The 14,602-nt window shown below is 35.7% G+C and overlaps 1 long non-coding RNA gene across 2 annotated transcripts; it reads left to right on the forward strand.

Moving 5' to 3' along the window:
• The first annotated feature begins 4,176 nt into the window (after positions 1 to 4,176).
• On the forward strand, positions 4,177 to 11,985 carry LOC115924634. 2 transcript variants are annotated; one of them, XR_004064399.1, is made up of 5 exons: positions 4,177 to 4,302; positions 6,677 to 6,742; positions 7,188 to 7,253; positions 7,697 to 7,762; positions 10,544 to 11,985. It is a non-coding gene; the product is annotated as an uncharacterized LOC115924634 (long non-coding RNA). The 2 variants fall into 2 exon arrangements; XR_004064400.1 differs by lacking the exon at positions 10,544 to 11,985 and adding an exon at positions 8,192 to 8,247.
• Positions 11,986 to 14,602: the final 2,617 nt, after the last annotated feature.

Raw genomic sequence — 14,602 nt, forward strand, 5'->3', positions numbered from 1 at the left:
CAATTTGGGAGAAAACAGAGCACACATAAGATAGATAGTGCTCATAGATGAATGCCATGTAGATTCCTGATGTGAACGAAATTCACCTTCCATAGACATAACACGCAAATGACGAAAATTCTGACATGTGGCCTTTAATTGAATTTTGTACTATGATGACCTCATTAAAATGAAACTTAGTGAACAGTGATCTTGTAGAGAATTGCCTTATCTACAACATATCGACATTTCAAAGAGAATCGATGAATATTGAGAGAAATACACTACATTTTCCATAAATACAATGACGTCATAATATGCAATTTTGTATTTTTGACTTCCAAGGCCATTATGATGACGTTAAGATGTACTTAATGGCCAAATGAGATATGAAATCATACCTCCGACTCATACTCTATCTAAATATGAAAAAAAAATTGGCAATCCCTATTCATCCCAATGGACTTTTCATAGGCATGTTTTTGCCCATATATGCAATGTATTACAAAAATCGCGCGTACGGACGGTTATCTTGAACGGACGCTCATTCCGTTTTTAATAGTGATAAAGAGCTAAACATGGTATCAAATTGTTCGGAAAAATATGAGGAATATTCTGTCAAAAGTTTTTGCGGAGGAATTATTTTTCATTCGGCCGTGACGAACGAAAACGTGCAAAAATGCGTGTTTTGCGTGATTTTTTATGAAATGCTTATAATGGCCTGAAACGTATGCAAAAAAAATTAAAGACGATTTTGAGCAATTTTAAATTTTACGCGCGCATTGACGCGCGCACCTTCGCGTACGCGCATTTTTGCGCGCATTTATTGACCTGAAATTGACCCGACACATATTGACCTTGATCATGACAAATATGAATGAGAAATGGCTTTCTTTTATGAAGATATGATCATAAGTTGATTTTCACAAAATGGCGCCTGGATGACGTCACGATGATTTTGAGTCTTTGAAAAGTCACGCAGTTCTAAGTTAGACTAAGATCTATCATCATTGAAAGTTTCATGACAATGGCTTTATTCAGTCTTGAGATATCCTGCGAACAAAATCGAGGAAGAATAATAGGAAGAAGAAGAAGAATAACTAGACTTTAATTCGTCACTTTGACGAATTAGGTGATACGTATGCTAATGGTTTACATAATAAAGAATGCATTACACGATATCATATTATTTTATGAAATGCTTCATCCATTAAGATCTATCCATATGTCAAGTTTAAATTGTGTCCCCTTGATCATTATGGATCTAGGGAAGATAGATTGAAAAAATATGACCATTGACCCTGCGCAGTAACCAGTTACACCTTTGATTCTAATTTATATCATGAAGAACACATTTTGACGATTTTATCTTATTCAAAGAAATGAAAATGTAATTGATAAATGATTATCATCATTATGATAATGATGATCATGATAATCATGATGAAGATCATAATCATGAGCGGGATCCTGACATCTTATTGAAAAAATGAGGGGTGATTTAGATAGCACATAGTCTTAGCTATAGCATACTCAAAAATCAACAAAATCAAAGCAGAAATAACGGCGATATTGCTCGCAAAAGACAGGAATGTAGAATCCAGATTTGAGAAAAAATTATCTCCCACAGGGATTACACGCAAAAAGTAATGGATTAAGTGAAAATAGGGAAACACTAAAGTAAATAGGGTTGTTTATTACATTATTTGCGATTCTACGTGTTTAAATAATCAAAGGAGATGGTACAGTGAAAAGTCAAAAGGAAAAAAAAGTGGAGAAAAAATTGTTGGAGACACCCGGACCCGAACCCGGGATCTCAAGGTCGGAAGTCAAGTGCGTTACCGATATACCAAAACATTTCCCATAGCGATTACACGTAAACGAAAATGGAATTCTAAAATCCCACTTTGCAAGTAAAATATGAGCATGATCCCGGCATATGATCGAAAAATGAAGTACACATTGGAGATAGCTCATTGTCTCAGCTACAACATATCCGAAGCTCACCGAAAACGAAGTTAAAACAACGGAGATTTTGCTCGCTAAAGACAGGAGTGTAGAATCCAGTTTTGAGAAATAGTCATGTCCCATAGAGAATACACGCAAAATGCGAAAAATTGACATGCCTCCTTCAATCGCAAAAATACACCCTGATACTTTTGTCAAAAATAAAAATTGTGAAAAATACATTTGTAGAAAATTGTCTCAGCTAGAACATATCAAAATTAAAAAGAAAATTGATCCATATTTACAGAGATACAATCAATTTTCCAAAAATATGCTGACGTCATAATATGCAAATTGAATTTTTGAGTTTGGAGGCCATTATGATGACGTCATGAGTTAATTGAGGATAAAATGAGACATGAAATCATATCTCCGACTCATAATCTATCCAAATATGAAAAAATATTAGGAGTTTCTATCTATTCTAAAGAGTTACAATGAATTTTATGTAGGCATGTTTTTGCCCATGTATTGTGGATAAAGATAACGTAAATCCGCGCGTGCTGTCGACTTTGACGGACGCTCGTTGCGTAAATAAAAGGTGAACAAATTATCAAAATGCTTGGAAAAATGTACCGAATATGATGACAGAAAAAAATCGGCGATTCTATGTTGCAAAATGCCAGTACGCGCGAAAACGCGCGCGCATGCGCGTGTGCGTAATTTTTTTATCAAATGCTCCATATGGCCTGAAACGTATGCAAAAAAAATTTGGGATGATTTGGAGCATTTTAAATTTTTGCGCGCGCGTAAACGCGCGGACGAACGCGCACGCGCGCATTTGCGCACTTTTATTGACCTCAACTTGACCGGACGGATATTTATCTTAATCGTGATAATTATGAATGAGAAATACTTTTCCGTCATGAAGATATGATCATTAGTTGATTTTCACAAAATGGCGCCTGGATGACGTCACGATAATTTTGACCCTCTAAAAAGTCATGCAGTTCTAAGTTAGACTAAGATCTATCATCATAGCAAGTTTCATGATAATGGCTTTATTCAGTCTTGAGATATCCTGCGAACAAACTTGAGGAAGAATAATAATAATTTCTTTTATACAGACACAAAATAAATACTAGACTTTAATTCGTCACTTTGACGAATTAGGTGATACGTAAGCTATTTTTGTATCATGAAAGTGTGCCGATGATGATCTAATGATAATATTCATAAATACGATAATGACGATATTGATGATGATGATGATTTTTTGGTTTTAAATGACGATGACCATGATTAAAAGTGGTAAAGCGCCCCCTTCAGGTATTCGATAGAGAATTGTTATATGATTAAACTATTAATTTACTAAACAAGCTCAAATTTTCGCCTGATTGCAGAGCCTACCAATCATTGAACTGATATTTCGACGCACTACATACGCAACATAATGAACAAGTCTAGACTGGAATGTAGTATCAATCACCCCCCTAGGCATAAGACGCATATTAAGCAAAAATCTAATGACGTCATCAAAATAAATAAATATTGCTAATAATCTTGTGAAGAATTGTCTCAGCTACAACATATCAAAATATAGAAGAAAATTGATCAATATTTGCAGAGATACAATCATTTTCCGTAAATATGTTGACGTCCTAATATGCAAATTCGTATTTTGAGTTCCAAGGTCAATATGATTATGTAAAAATATACTTAATGGCCAAATGAGACATGAAATCATATCTCCGACTCATACTCTATCTAAATATGAAGAAAAAATTGGCAGTCCTTATTCATCCAATGTACTTTTTATAGGCATGTTTTCGCCCATATATGCTATGTAATACATGAGCTAGCACGCACGGATATTTATCTTCAACGGACGCTCATTCCGTTATTAATACTGATAAAGAGATGAATATGGTATCAAATTGTTCAAAAAAATATGAGGAATTTTCCTGTCAAAACAAATTGAGGGGTAATTATTTTGCGTTCGGCCGTGACGAACAAAAATGCGCAAAAATACGTTTGATAATGGTTTATATAAAGAAGAACGCATTATGGTCTATTCATATTCAGGTAGCCTTGATCTTAATGGATCTATGGAAGATAGATTGAGAACAATAACCATTCGTTGCCCCTGTATAATAACCAGTTACACCTTTGACTCTAATTGATTTTTTTCCCCTTTTATTATTTGCTCTTTTGAGGATACCGTAACTTGTAGTCGCGAAAGTCTTTAGGCCGACATGCATGCAACATTAACACGCAACAGACGCCATTAGAAAATTATCTATGACAGAGCATAGACCTACATTTCATGAGCTGAAGTCACGTCGCTAGAGACGTCTACGTACTCGTCAAAAGCCTGTAAGTTTAACTTTAGTTCTTAACCCTCCTGTTAGTTACATAACGTACTGTGAAAATCTAGCATTCTAGGTTACCTGAAAGTGAAATCTGCCTCTGGAGGCTCTGGATTCGGTGTTTGTTGTGAGTTTTTAAGACGGCAACTTGCCCCAACTTTCTTCATGTTCTTAGACCGAAAATTTCTGTCTCTTTTAATTTTATTTTGTTCGTTAGCCTCTGCCCGGATGCGCGTTTCCGTTTTACACCCTGCCCTAGGCTTTTCGGCAAGAAATTACACGAAACATGCTGTATCCGAAGTCTAAGTTTGTTTATATCGACGTCAAGAATAGCGAAGCCAAAGCTTATGTACAATTTCAATTGGGGATGCGAGGGTCTTCTTGTTCAAGACGGTTTTCCCGATATATTATTGTTTTGTTATCGCTGGGCTAAATTTTGCGAGCTGATCACGCATCCTCACGCTCTTAGAGTATTGCGTATTAATGGATAAAAATAAATGATACGACTAGGAAGATCAACTAGTATAGAGAGTATAGCGCTACGTGACGTTTTCAGAGTTCTGGTGGTGTGCAGAGCGCCGAGGCAAGATGTGGACGACTAGACTCCGAATACCAGTCGGTTTGTAAAATTTTATTGGAGAAAAGCCTAGGGCAGGGTGTAAAACGGAAACGCGCTGCCCGGATGTGGCACACTGCATAGTACATTAGCTGCATTACTAATAACTATCCCAGCTGGCCTGGCTGTGTACTATTATTAAAACATTTCAAAAACCACTGTACATAACTCAATTGAGTTCACTCGAAATCGATCTAGATCTAGATCTAGAGACAAGTCTATTTTACTTTTAAGTGAGATATGTGTGTGTGTAGATCTAGATCTAGTTGGGTTTTTACAGACGCGTACCATCACGTCTGGGGACCACCATGACCATGGGAACCTTTAACGTCACCATCCGAAAGACGTGACTCAGTTTCGAACCTGCGTCCTCGGCTGAATCAGTTTGTAACTTCCATTTTTAGCTGGATTACAGGCGCGCACGCCACAAGGCCCTGTTAAGAGAGGAATATCATGATTTTGGTATCAGGGAGAGGGCCCCCACTTATTTGACTTAAATTAAGTGCAACTTAGCCCTATCTTCCCCAGGGGGGGGGGGGGGGGCTTTAGAAGTCTCCCCCCCCCCCTCTACATTTTTTAATGCCAAAGAATCTTGCGCTCAAATTTTATGACTTTTTTCTTTCGAGTCTTGCGCATCTTTTGAAATAAATTTTTCGAAAGTTGTACCCACTGTTACAAAAATCATGTGACCTTTTGTCTTTGTATGTCAGCCCGAAAATCGCTCATTTGTTGTGATTTGTGTACAAAACATGGAAATCTCATTTTTCTAAAATAGAGATAAAACATTGGTTATTTGGTCTTGTTTATAGTTTAGGTGTTTATTTTGGAGTTCAAAATAGACTAGAACCTAGTTGAATTATAGTTAGAATTAAAATAAAACAACAAAAACAATAAAATACATAAATTAACAAAACTAAGAAATACATACAAAATTATCAAATCAATATAAAACATGGGCGGCGCCTTTCCGGTGACGGCGTAAACATCAACAGTTTTGATATGATTTTAAAAGTATAAGATCTTATTCAATGAAAATTGGACTATTAGGGTTATCAAGTATCCCCAATCATGTGACGAGAATTTCAGGTCACAAAGTCAAGGTCAAAGGTCTCTCGATCTGCCTCTCGATCAGCACGTAGTACAGTGCTAGAGCCTATCCCATAGAAAACACTTGCATTGTGGTTTACCGGTAATTAATTGAGGGAAAGATATATATCTGAACATACGCACTTCAATTACTTACTCCTTGCATGGTGCATGATGGTAAAATATAAAAATTTGCAGTAGTGTGTGCTTCTTAAAAATAACAGCTTGCATGTGAAATGTGCAAGCTGTTGTTTTTAGGCAGTAGGTGTGCTAAAGTGGGACTTTTCAAAACACAGGTGCTTTGACTTGTATAACATGCAGTCATGCACATATGCAAAATTCAGTGCCATGACCTGGCCCTGGGCGACTGAAAGCTAAGTAAGGAGGCACAATTCATCTTTGAGATCATTATATGAACATTTTGAAAAACAAACAGATACTGGTAATAGAATTCAATGTTTATTTCGGAAATAGTCATTATGATTTGAAAAGGTTTTTGATCAAAAAAATTAAATCAATTTACTTTAAACTATACATCGGTTTTAATATGTATTGGTGAATAAATTCAATTCGATTCAATAGGGTTTCCTTGCTTTTATGTGTACAGATTGTGTTGTAATTTATAACTTGATGATTGAAAGGTAATCATTGGTCTTTTTCTTTTTTCATTCTTCTGCAGATACAGTATAAAGCCAAGCAAGGTGTGGAGAGAGATTTTGCTTAGTTGAAGCCAGTTGAAGTGAAGGTTTGTTTATGTTAAGTTAATTTCCAAATGGATTTCATACCTTATCATGATAACCTATTAGTTTGTTAACCTGTTCAAGAAATATTGACCATTTAGAGAAGATATTTTGCTTAATTAATTAAAAAAATGCTTTTAACCCTTATAAGTTGGGGTTGGGGGGGGGGGCGCGGGGTGGCATGAATATCCCCCTCCCCTCAATTAAGTTTGCAAATTCAATGTTTAATTCTGAATTGGTCATTAATGTAATTCTGATTTGAAAAGGTTTTTGATGTAGAAAATTGAAATCAGTTAAAACTTTACATCAGTTTTACTATGCATTGGTGGAATATATTCAATTCAATAGGGTTTACTTGCTTTTACTGTACGTGTAAAGATTGTGTTGTAATTTATAACTTGATGATTGAAAGGTAATCATTGGTCTTTTTCTTTTTTCATTCTTCTGCAGATACAGTATAAAGCCAAGCAAGGTGTGGAGAGAGATTTTGCTTAGTTGAAGCAGGTTGAAGTGAAGGTTTGTTTATGTTAAGTTAATTTCCAAATGGATTTCATACCTTATCATGATAACCTATTAGTTTGTTAACCTGTTCAAGAAATATTGACCATTTAGAGAAGATATTTTGCTTAATTAATTTAAAAAATGCTTTTAACCCTTATAAGTTGGGGTTGGGGGGGGGGGCGGGGTGGCATGAATATCCCCCTCCCCTCAATTAAGTTTGCAAATTCAATGTTTAATTCTGAATTGGTCATTAATGTAATTCTGATTTGAAAAGGTTTTTGATGTAGAAAATTGAAATCAGTTAAAACTTTACATCAGTTTTACTATGCATTGGTGGAATATATTCAATTCAATAGGGTTTACTTGCTTTTACTGTACGTGTAAAGATTGTGTTGTAATTTATAACTTGATGATTGAAAGGTAATCATTGGTCTTTCTCTTTTTTCATTCTTCTGCAGATACAGTATAAAGCCAAGCAAGGTGTGGAGAGAGATTTTGCTTAGTTGAAGCCAGTTGAAGTGAAGGTTTGTTTATGTTAAGTTAATTTCCAAATGGATTTCATACCTTATCATGATAACCTATTAGTTTGTTAACCTGTTCAAGAAATATTGACCATTTAGAGAAGATATTTTGCTTAATTAAAAAAATGCTTTTAACCCTTATAAGTTGGGGTTGGGGGGGGGAATGAATATCCCCCTCCCCTCAATTAAGTTCGCGAATTCAATGTTTAATTCTGAATTGGTCATTAATGTAATTCTGATTTGAAAAGGTTTTTGATGTAGAAAATTGAAATCAGTTAAAACTTTACATCAGTTTTACTATGCATTGGTGGAATATATTCAATTCAATAGGGTTTCCTTGCTTTTACTGTATGTGTAAAGATTGTGTTGTAATTTATTACTCGATGATTGAAAGCTAATCATTCGTCTTTTTCTTTTTTCATTCTTCTGCAGATACAGTATAAAGCCAAGCAAGGTGTGGAGAGAGATTTTGCTTAGTTGAAGCCAGTTAGCAGTGTCCTCATATTCAAATTATGCAAGGAAACCCGTTTACTTGCTAGACTTCACTGTCAGACACTATTGAGTGACTGACTGGCTTTTTTCTTCTTTGGTAATAACATACATGAAAAGAGTTGTAAAGGGTACATTAGCATTTTTGTACATCAATAACCCACTTCTTGTGATGGCCAAGATTAAACTGATTAAATCTTTGCGCAGCATAAAACGTATGACCATTCGGTACAATTGTCTGAAAATCAAGACTATTACTTTTGGGCTCGATAGCCCTAAAGTCGATTTGACAACTAATAGTCGTTATTTTCCCACTTGAAGACATTTTCAAGCCCCACCTTTTTTATGGAAGTTCTAAATTAGTATTATCTTTCAAATGCAGTTGGAATTTAACTTTTTCATTTTTTTGGCCTGCAAATGGGACATAGTACCTTTAAAGACATGTTGACCATTTAGAGAAGATATTTTGCTTAATTAAAAAATTGCTTTTAACCCTTATAAGTAGGGGTTGGAGGGGGGGCGGCATGAATATTCCCCTCCTCTCAATTAAGTTCGCGATTATTTTGCATCCGCCTTAACCCTAATAAGGCCGGGGGGGGGGGCATTATGGCCCCCCCCCCCCCCTCCAGATTTGTTCTGATTATTCGGGAACACATACGGATGGCGCCCCGCCACTCGCTGACTTTTTTCTTTCGAGTCTTGCGCATCTTTTGAAATAAAATGTTTGAAAATCGGACCTACCATTACAAAGTCACGTGACCTTTTGTCTTTGCGTGTCAGCCCGAAAATCGCTCATTTTCATGATTTGTGTACAAAACATGGAAATCTCATTTTTCCAAAAAAGAGATAAAACATAGGTTATTTGGTCTTGTTTATAGTTTGGGTGTTTATTGTGGGGTTCAAAATAGTTGAATTATAGTGAGAATTAAAATAAAACAACAAAAACAATAAAATACATAAATAACAAAACAAAGAAATACATAAGAAATTATCAAATCAATAGATAACATAAGGAATAACGCCGCTCTTCCAATTTTTTTTTTGGGTAATATTATTCTAAATGGTCAAAAAATTATATGTAGTAAAAACTAATGTTTAAATATGAATAATATATGATTTATGGGTAAAAATGTGAATTGTATGACCTTATTTGCATAAATTACCATAAATATGGAAATGAATGAATTTTTCTAAAAATTAAATTTACCACAGTAGGCCTATTCTATACACTTCACTTGACATGCGTGCAAAGTTTCGTGGCGATCGGCCGTTTCACGGCCGAGATCTTGCGGGGGGGGGGGGCATAATGCCCCCCCCCCCGGCCGTATTAACCACTTGGCTGCTAATGGCCTAATATGTGTTCATACCCCCTGTGCTACAGCACTTTTGGGGAAATATGATATTCATGTATATATTGCTTACAGTGTACATACTTGTTTTTTACATTTATTTCTAATTTTTTAGTGAGCCCGAAATTTTTGGGGAAGAGCGCCAGCTATTGTTCAATCCTGTATTACATCATTGCAGTGCTAATTACACAGTAGGGCTAGGCCTTATGCAGTGCTACGGTCTTGACAGTGCAATGCTGTAAACACGTACATGTACGTGGTGCGCACAGGCAAGTGAGAGCGAGACCACGTACATGTACGTGGCACGCAGCCAAGTGGTTAAGACCTCAAATAGCCCGGCCTTATTAGGGTTAAGTTGCGTCATGCCAAATCGGTGACTTTTTTTCTTTCAAGCGCACCTTTTGACACCATAATTATAAAGAAATCAGATGTACCGTAATTTACATGATGTTACAAGTTCAAAATAGATTATACAAAATAATATTGTTGAAGGTCGATGAAAAAACTCCTAAATTTTCATGTGAAATGCTACTTATTATATTCCTACTACTGTACCAACCCTCTAAAATGCAAAACATTCCTGAACAAACTATCAAACACAACTTTATTTATGGGTTTTTTCAAGGTGCAATGTGTAACCCCCTCTAACAGTAAATTCTCCCAACTGTTTTTTCTTGTATACCGACGTAAAACGTATATGACGTAAAACATACTTTATAAAATCTTCCACCACTCAAATGTTTGGATGGATTAGTTTAAAAGGAAAGTAACAAGAGTTCAAAACCTTGTTTAGTGTTTTTCTTGTTGATGTAAGTGTCAATTAATCAAAATTTTACTACACTTGCGTGTCATATTATCTTTTTAAAGTCATTGTTAGGACATAATGTACATTAGTAGTATTTTATATTTGTTTTATGTATATCTTGTTTCTATTTTGTTTCTGCAGATCCTTGAAGTTGAAGTTGGTTGAAGCAGAGGTGTGAGTGAAAGCCAGCAAGAACACAAATAAACAGCAAGGTAGTTGTACAGTACATGACCTGGCACTCCAATCTGATTTTTGGTGCAGTACCTTTAAATTAAAGTGTTGGGGCCCCCAAAACTTAATGGCAAATTTCACCTGAAATGTAGAATAATGTTAAAGAGACTGCCATTTAACAGAGAAGTACGTTTGAATATGAAAATTAATGAAAGAATACAATATGTGTGTTCTTAGCGTACAACATAAAACCCAATTTTGTATTGTTTCAATAGTATTCACCTTCAAACACATGTTCTTTTTAAATCCTTGGAGAAGTGTGGTTAAATGACATTGTTTCTCACAACCTCATAGGATCTAAGTGAAATTTTGCTATATCAATTTGGGCATATTTTTGGTTCCAAACAATTTAGAGGGGCTTTAACATTTTAGGGACAGAAAATTGTTTTGAGACATTACGGTATCTCTAAATGACAGTGAGTACATGACATTTATGTACATAAAACATTTAGGATAACATTTATCTGTAAAATGGGGTTTGAACATTGAACTTATACATGTATATTTTTGGGGGTGCAATTTATAACGTACAAAACTACAAAAGCTACAATACATAGTAGCTGAACGACCAATATGCTCCCCGAAATTGCATCCGGGTGTTTAGTGTCCCTGAATCTCCTCAAGAAAACACCACTACAACAATCTGCAACATTGCGCATCACTTTAAAACCGGAAGATATCGACCGATGTCACTGCATCGGAAACCACCTACCCATCCAAGATCACGGCCAAAACCAGCGGCCATCATCGTGCAGCTGACATCATATCAACATCGACAGCGGCTGATCGTCGAATTTGAAAAGGATCGGAATAACCTGCGAGGATCTGACTGATGCCAATCGTACTCTCTTCCATGATGCTTTCATCGCAAGCAAGAAACAGAACAGTGAGATACAGGCAGCATGGTCGATGGACTGACGGGTCATTGTCTCTGTGAAGACATCACACGGTAAGAGCGTGAAGAAACAGGTTCATGACAAGAACGAACTAGACAACATATGAACACAAGCATTGAAATTGAAGGATCATGATTTCCTTCGGTCCTGCATTTTGTATACTTTTGGTACAGTAATATATTCACTAGACATATTTTTGTATTTTGTATTTATTTGGTTTAAAAACATGAACACGTAAAGTTCAGGAAGTGGAACTCATATTGGTTAAATTAAATAAAATTGAATACTGTAAACAAAATTGAACCAAAATATATACACTTGAGAAAAATTCTGGTTACAATAGAATATTCAACGAGTGAAGCCAGGCTGGCTACATGTAACAAGACCAACGTGAGGGATGACGAGGAAATAGAGAAGAAGAGAAATGTTGAGGGAGAGGGGGACAGAAAAAGGGAGCGGAGAAGGAAAGAAAGAGAGGGAAGGGGAGATACATGTACGGAGGGAGAGAGAGAAGGAAGAGTGCAAGAGAGCAGGGAGGTGAGACATATAGAGGAGTGGGCACTCTGTCCCTAGGGCTTTTCCTATCACTCAGAGTGGGATTATGCGGGATTAGGGGTCCAAGGAAAAACAAAATGACACCTTACGCGAAGGTCACCCTGATGTTGTGAACTGATAGTCTAGGAATTCAGCTCTCGATGGGTGCAAAGAACAACAACAAGGTGAGTTTAGACATGATTTATTATTGTTGATTTTTTTTTTTCCCGTTCCATTTATATTTATATTTCAACGTAATAGTAGTGGTAGACCCAGGTGGAAATCATTTTTTTAGGCAGAAAATTAGATTTTCTTCTTTATTTTGATGTATGACTCCACCGTTTGTTCTCGTTCGTTATATTGCCCTGCACGGAAGACTAACAGTATGCTCGCGGTGGTAGAATCCAACTGGACATGTTGGTCCATTACATGAAATGAGATCAATCGTTGAAGGAAGGCTACATATGCATACAGAAGATAGGCTTTCCTCTTTAGATTCTAGGATCAAACCTTCTTCAATATGTCTGTAAGAAGATCCATATCATCTTCCAAATAATCGTCACGCGAGTATTTAAAAGCTGCCATGTCATGGGATGTAAACATATCCTACAATGCATCGCACATGCAAGCGGCTCCTGTTGATCAACCGACCTTGCACATGCGTTATGTGATCTTATTTACAACCGGGCGACCAGGCACCATTAATCCAATTTAGTGGATTGGTCGCTTGGGGAGTGCGGAATCGGGGATGGTTCAAAAGACCCTAATCCAGTTTTCTCTACTCTATGTCTCACCTCCCTGGGGAGAGAAAAGAAGAGCGATGAAAGATAGAAAGGGGGGAGAGAGAGAGGGGTAGGGATCGAGAGAGAAAGAAAAGATAGGGACTTTTTACATTTTATCTATTAAAGTTCTATACATTTTGTACATACATGCAGTTGTTTCGTTTTTACTACTTTGTTTTAAGTGTAAAATTCATATTCCTTTGATCATTTTTTTTGCATTTTTTTCTTCTTCAAATGTCATGTCATGCTTGATTTGTATGCCTCACCTCCCTGATTTGTTCAATATCTCAGTGAAAAACATGTGTATCAACCTTGACAGAATTGTTGTCACTATCAGGTCCCCAAATTACTACTAACTTCACTCAGTCACATTATACATCAGATAAATTGAATACGTTTGTATCACAGAAATGACCTGATACCGGTAATGATTTTAATAACAAATTATCATTTATTGATATTAATTGTAGAAGACTCCAACATAATGTTGATGCATTGTCTGTACCTATGATGTCATTACGTATGCAAGTTTCAATTGTTGGTGTTTCGAAAACATGGCTAAGGGATGAAAATTCGCAATATTCTCTGTGTAACTTCGATCATTATGACTTTGTGGGAAATAATAAAAGACGTGGACGTGGAGGAGGTGTTGGTATTTTTATTCGCAAGGACATTAATTTTAAACGCCGCTCTGAATTGGAAATTAATGAACAATTTTTAGAAAGTATTTTTATTGAAATTGAACATTTTAATTCAAATATTTTAATATGCGTTATGTACAGTATCGGCCACCCAGTCATCCAAAGGATGATTTTTTAATGTTTCGCGTTAAATGTTTTAAATGTTGTTAACGTGGAAAAGAAATTATTTTTATTTAATGGGCAATTTTAATATTGATTTATTAAATGTGGGAATGTTAAATATTTTTTTAACCACTTCATTGCTACATTCTATGAATCTTTCAATAAATTAATCACCTAATGTTACAGATCTTCATTGTTATTAAATAATATTTTTACAAATGATTCTTGCCATATTTATTCTGGAATTTTATTAACTGATGTTTCTGACCACTTCCCGGTATATTGTATTTGTGATATTGATATTCACTAAAGTACTGTGAAACTGACTTTTATAGACGTGATTTAAACAAAAATAATATGAGAACGTTTTTGCATTTGAGGTTTTAACTAAATGGTATTTATCTAGTGATGTGAATAGTAGTTATGATAGCTTTGTTTTTAAATTCACAAAACTGTATAATTTGTGTTTCCGTGTGAAATTAGTTTGTTTGAAATATAAGCGTAAAAATAAACCTTGGCTTACAAATAAAATCATAAAGTTGAGTAAGAGAAAATGTACACTACATTGTATATAAATTGTATATTAAAAATCCTAATGATTATAGAAATGAAGTATGATAGGAAATTCGTAATAAATTGAATAATAAGATTAAGATTGAAAAATAAGAAATACATCATTCAACAAGTGAAGCCAGGCTGGCTACATGTAGCAAGACCAAAGCGAGAGATGACGAGGAAATTGAGAAGGAGAGAAATGACGAGGGAGAGAGAGAGAGGAACAGAAAAAGGGAGCGGAGAAATAAAGAGAGGGAAGGGAAGACACGGAGGGAGAGGGAGAGAAAAAGAAAGAGAGAGGGAGAGATAAGTAAGAGTGAGCGAGAGAGAGGAAGAGCGATGAAGATAGAAAGAAAGAGGAGAGAGATAGGGGAAAGAGAGAGAAGAGAGGGACCTTTT

Source organism: Strongylocentrotus purpuratus, unplaced genomic scaffold, assembly GCF_000002235.5.
Source record: "Strongylocentrotus purpuratus isolate Spur 01 unplaced genomic scaffold, Spur_5.0 spur5_scaffold_16, whole genome shotgun sequence".
Classification (NCBI taxonomy): Eukaryota; Metazoa; Echinodermata; class Echinoidea; order Camarodonta; family Strongylocentrotidae; genus Strongylocentrotus; species Strongylocentrotus purpuratus.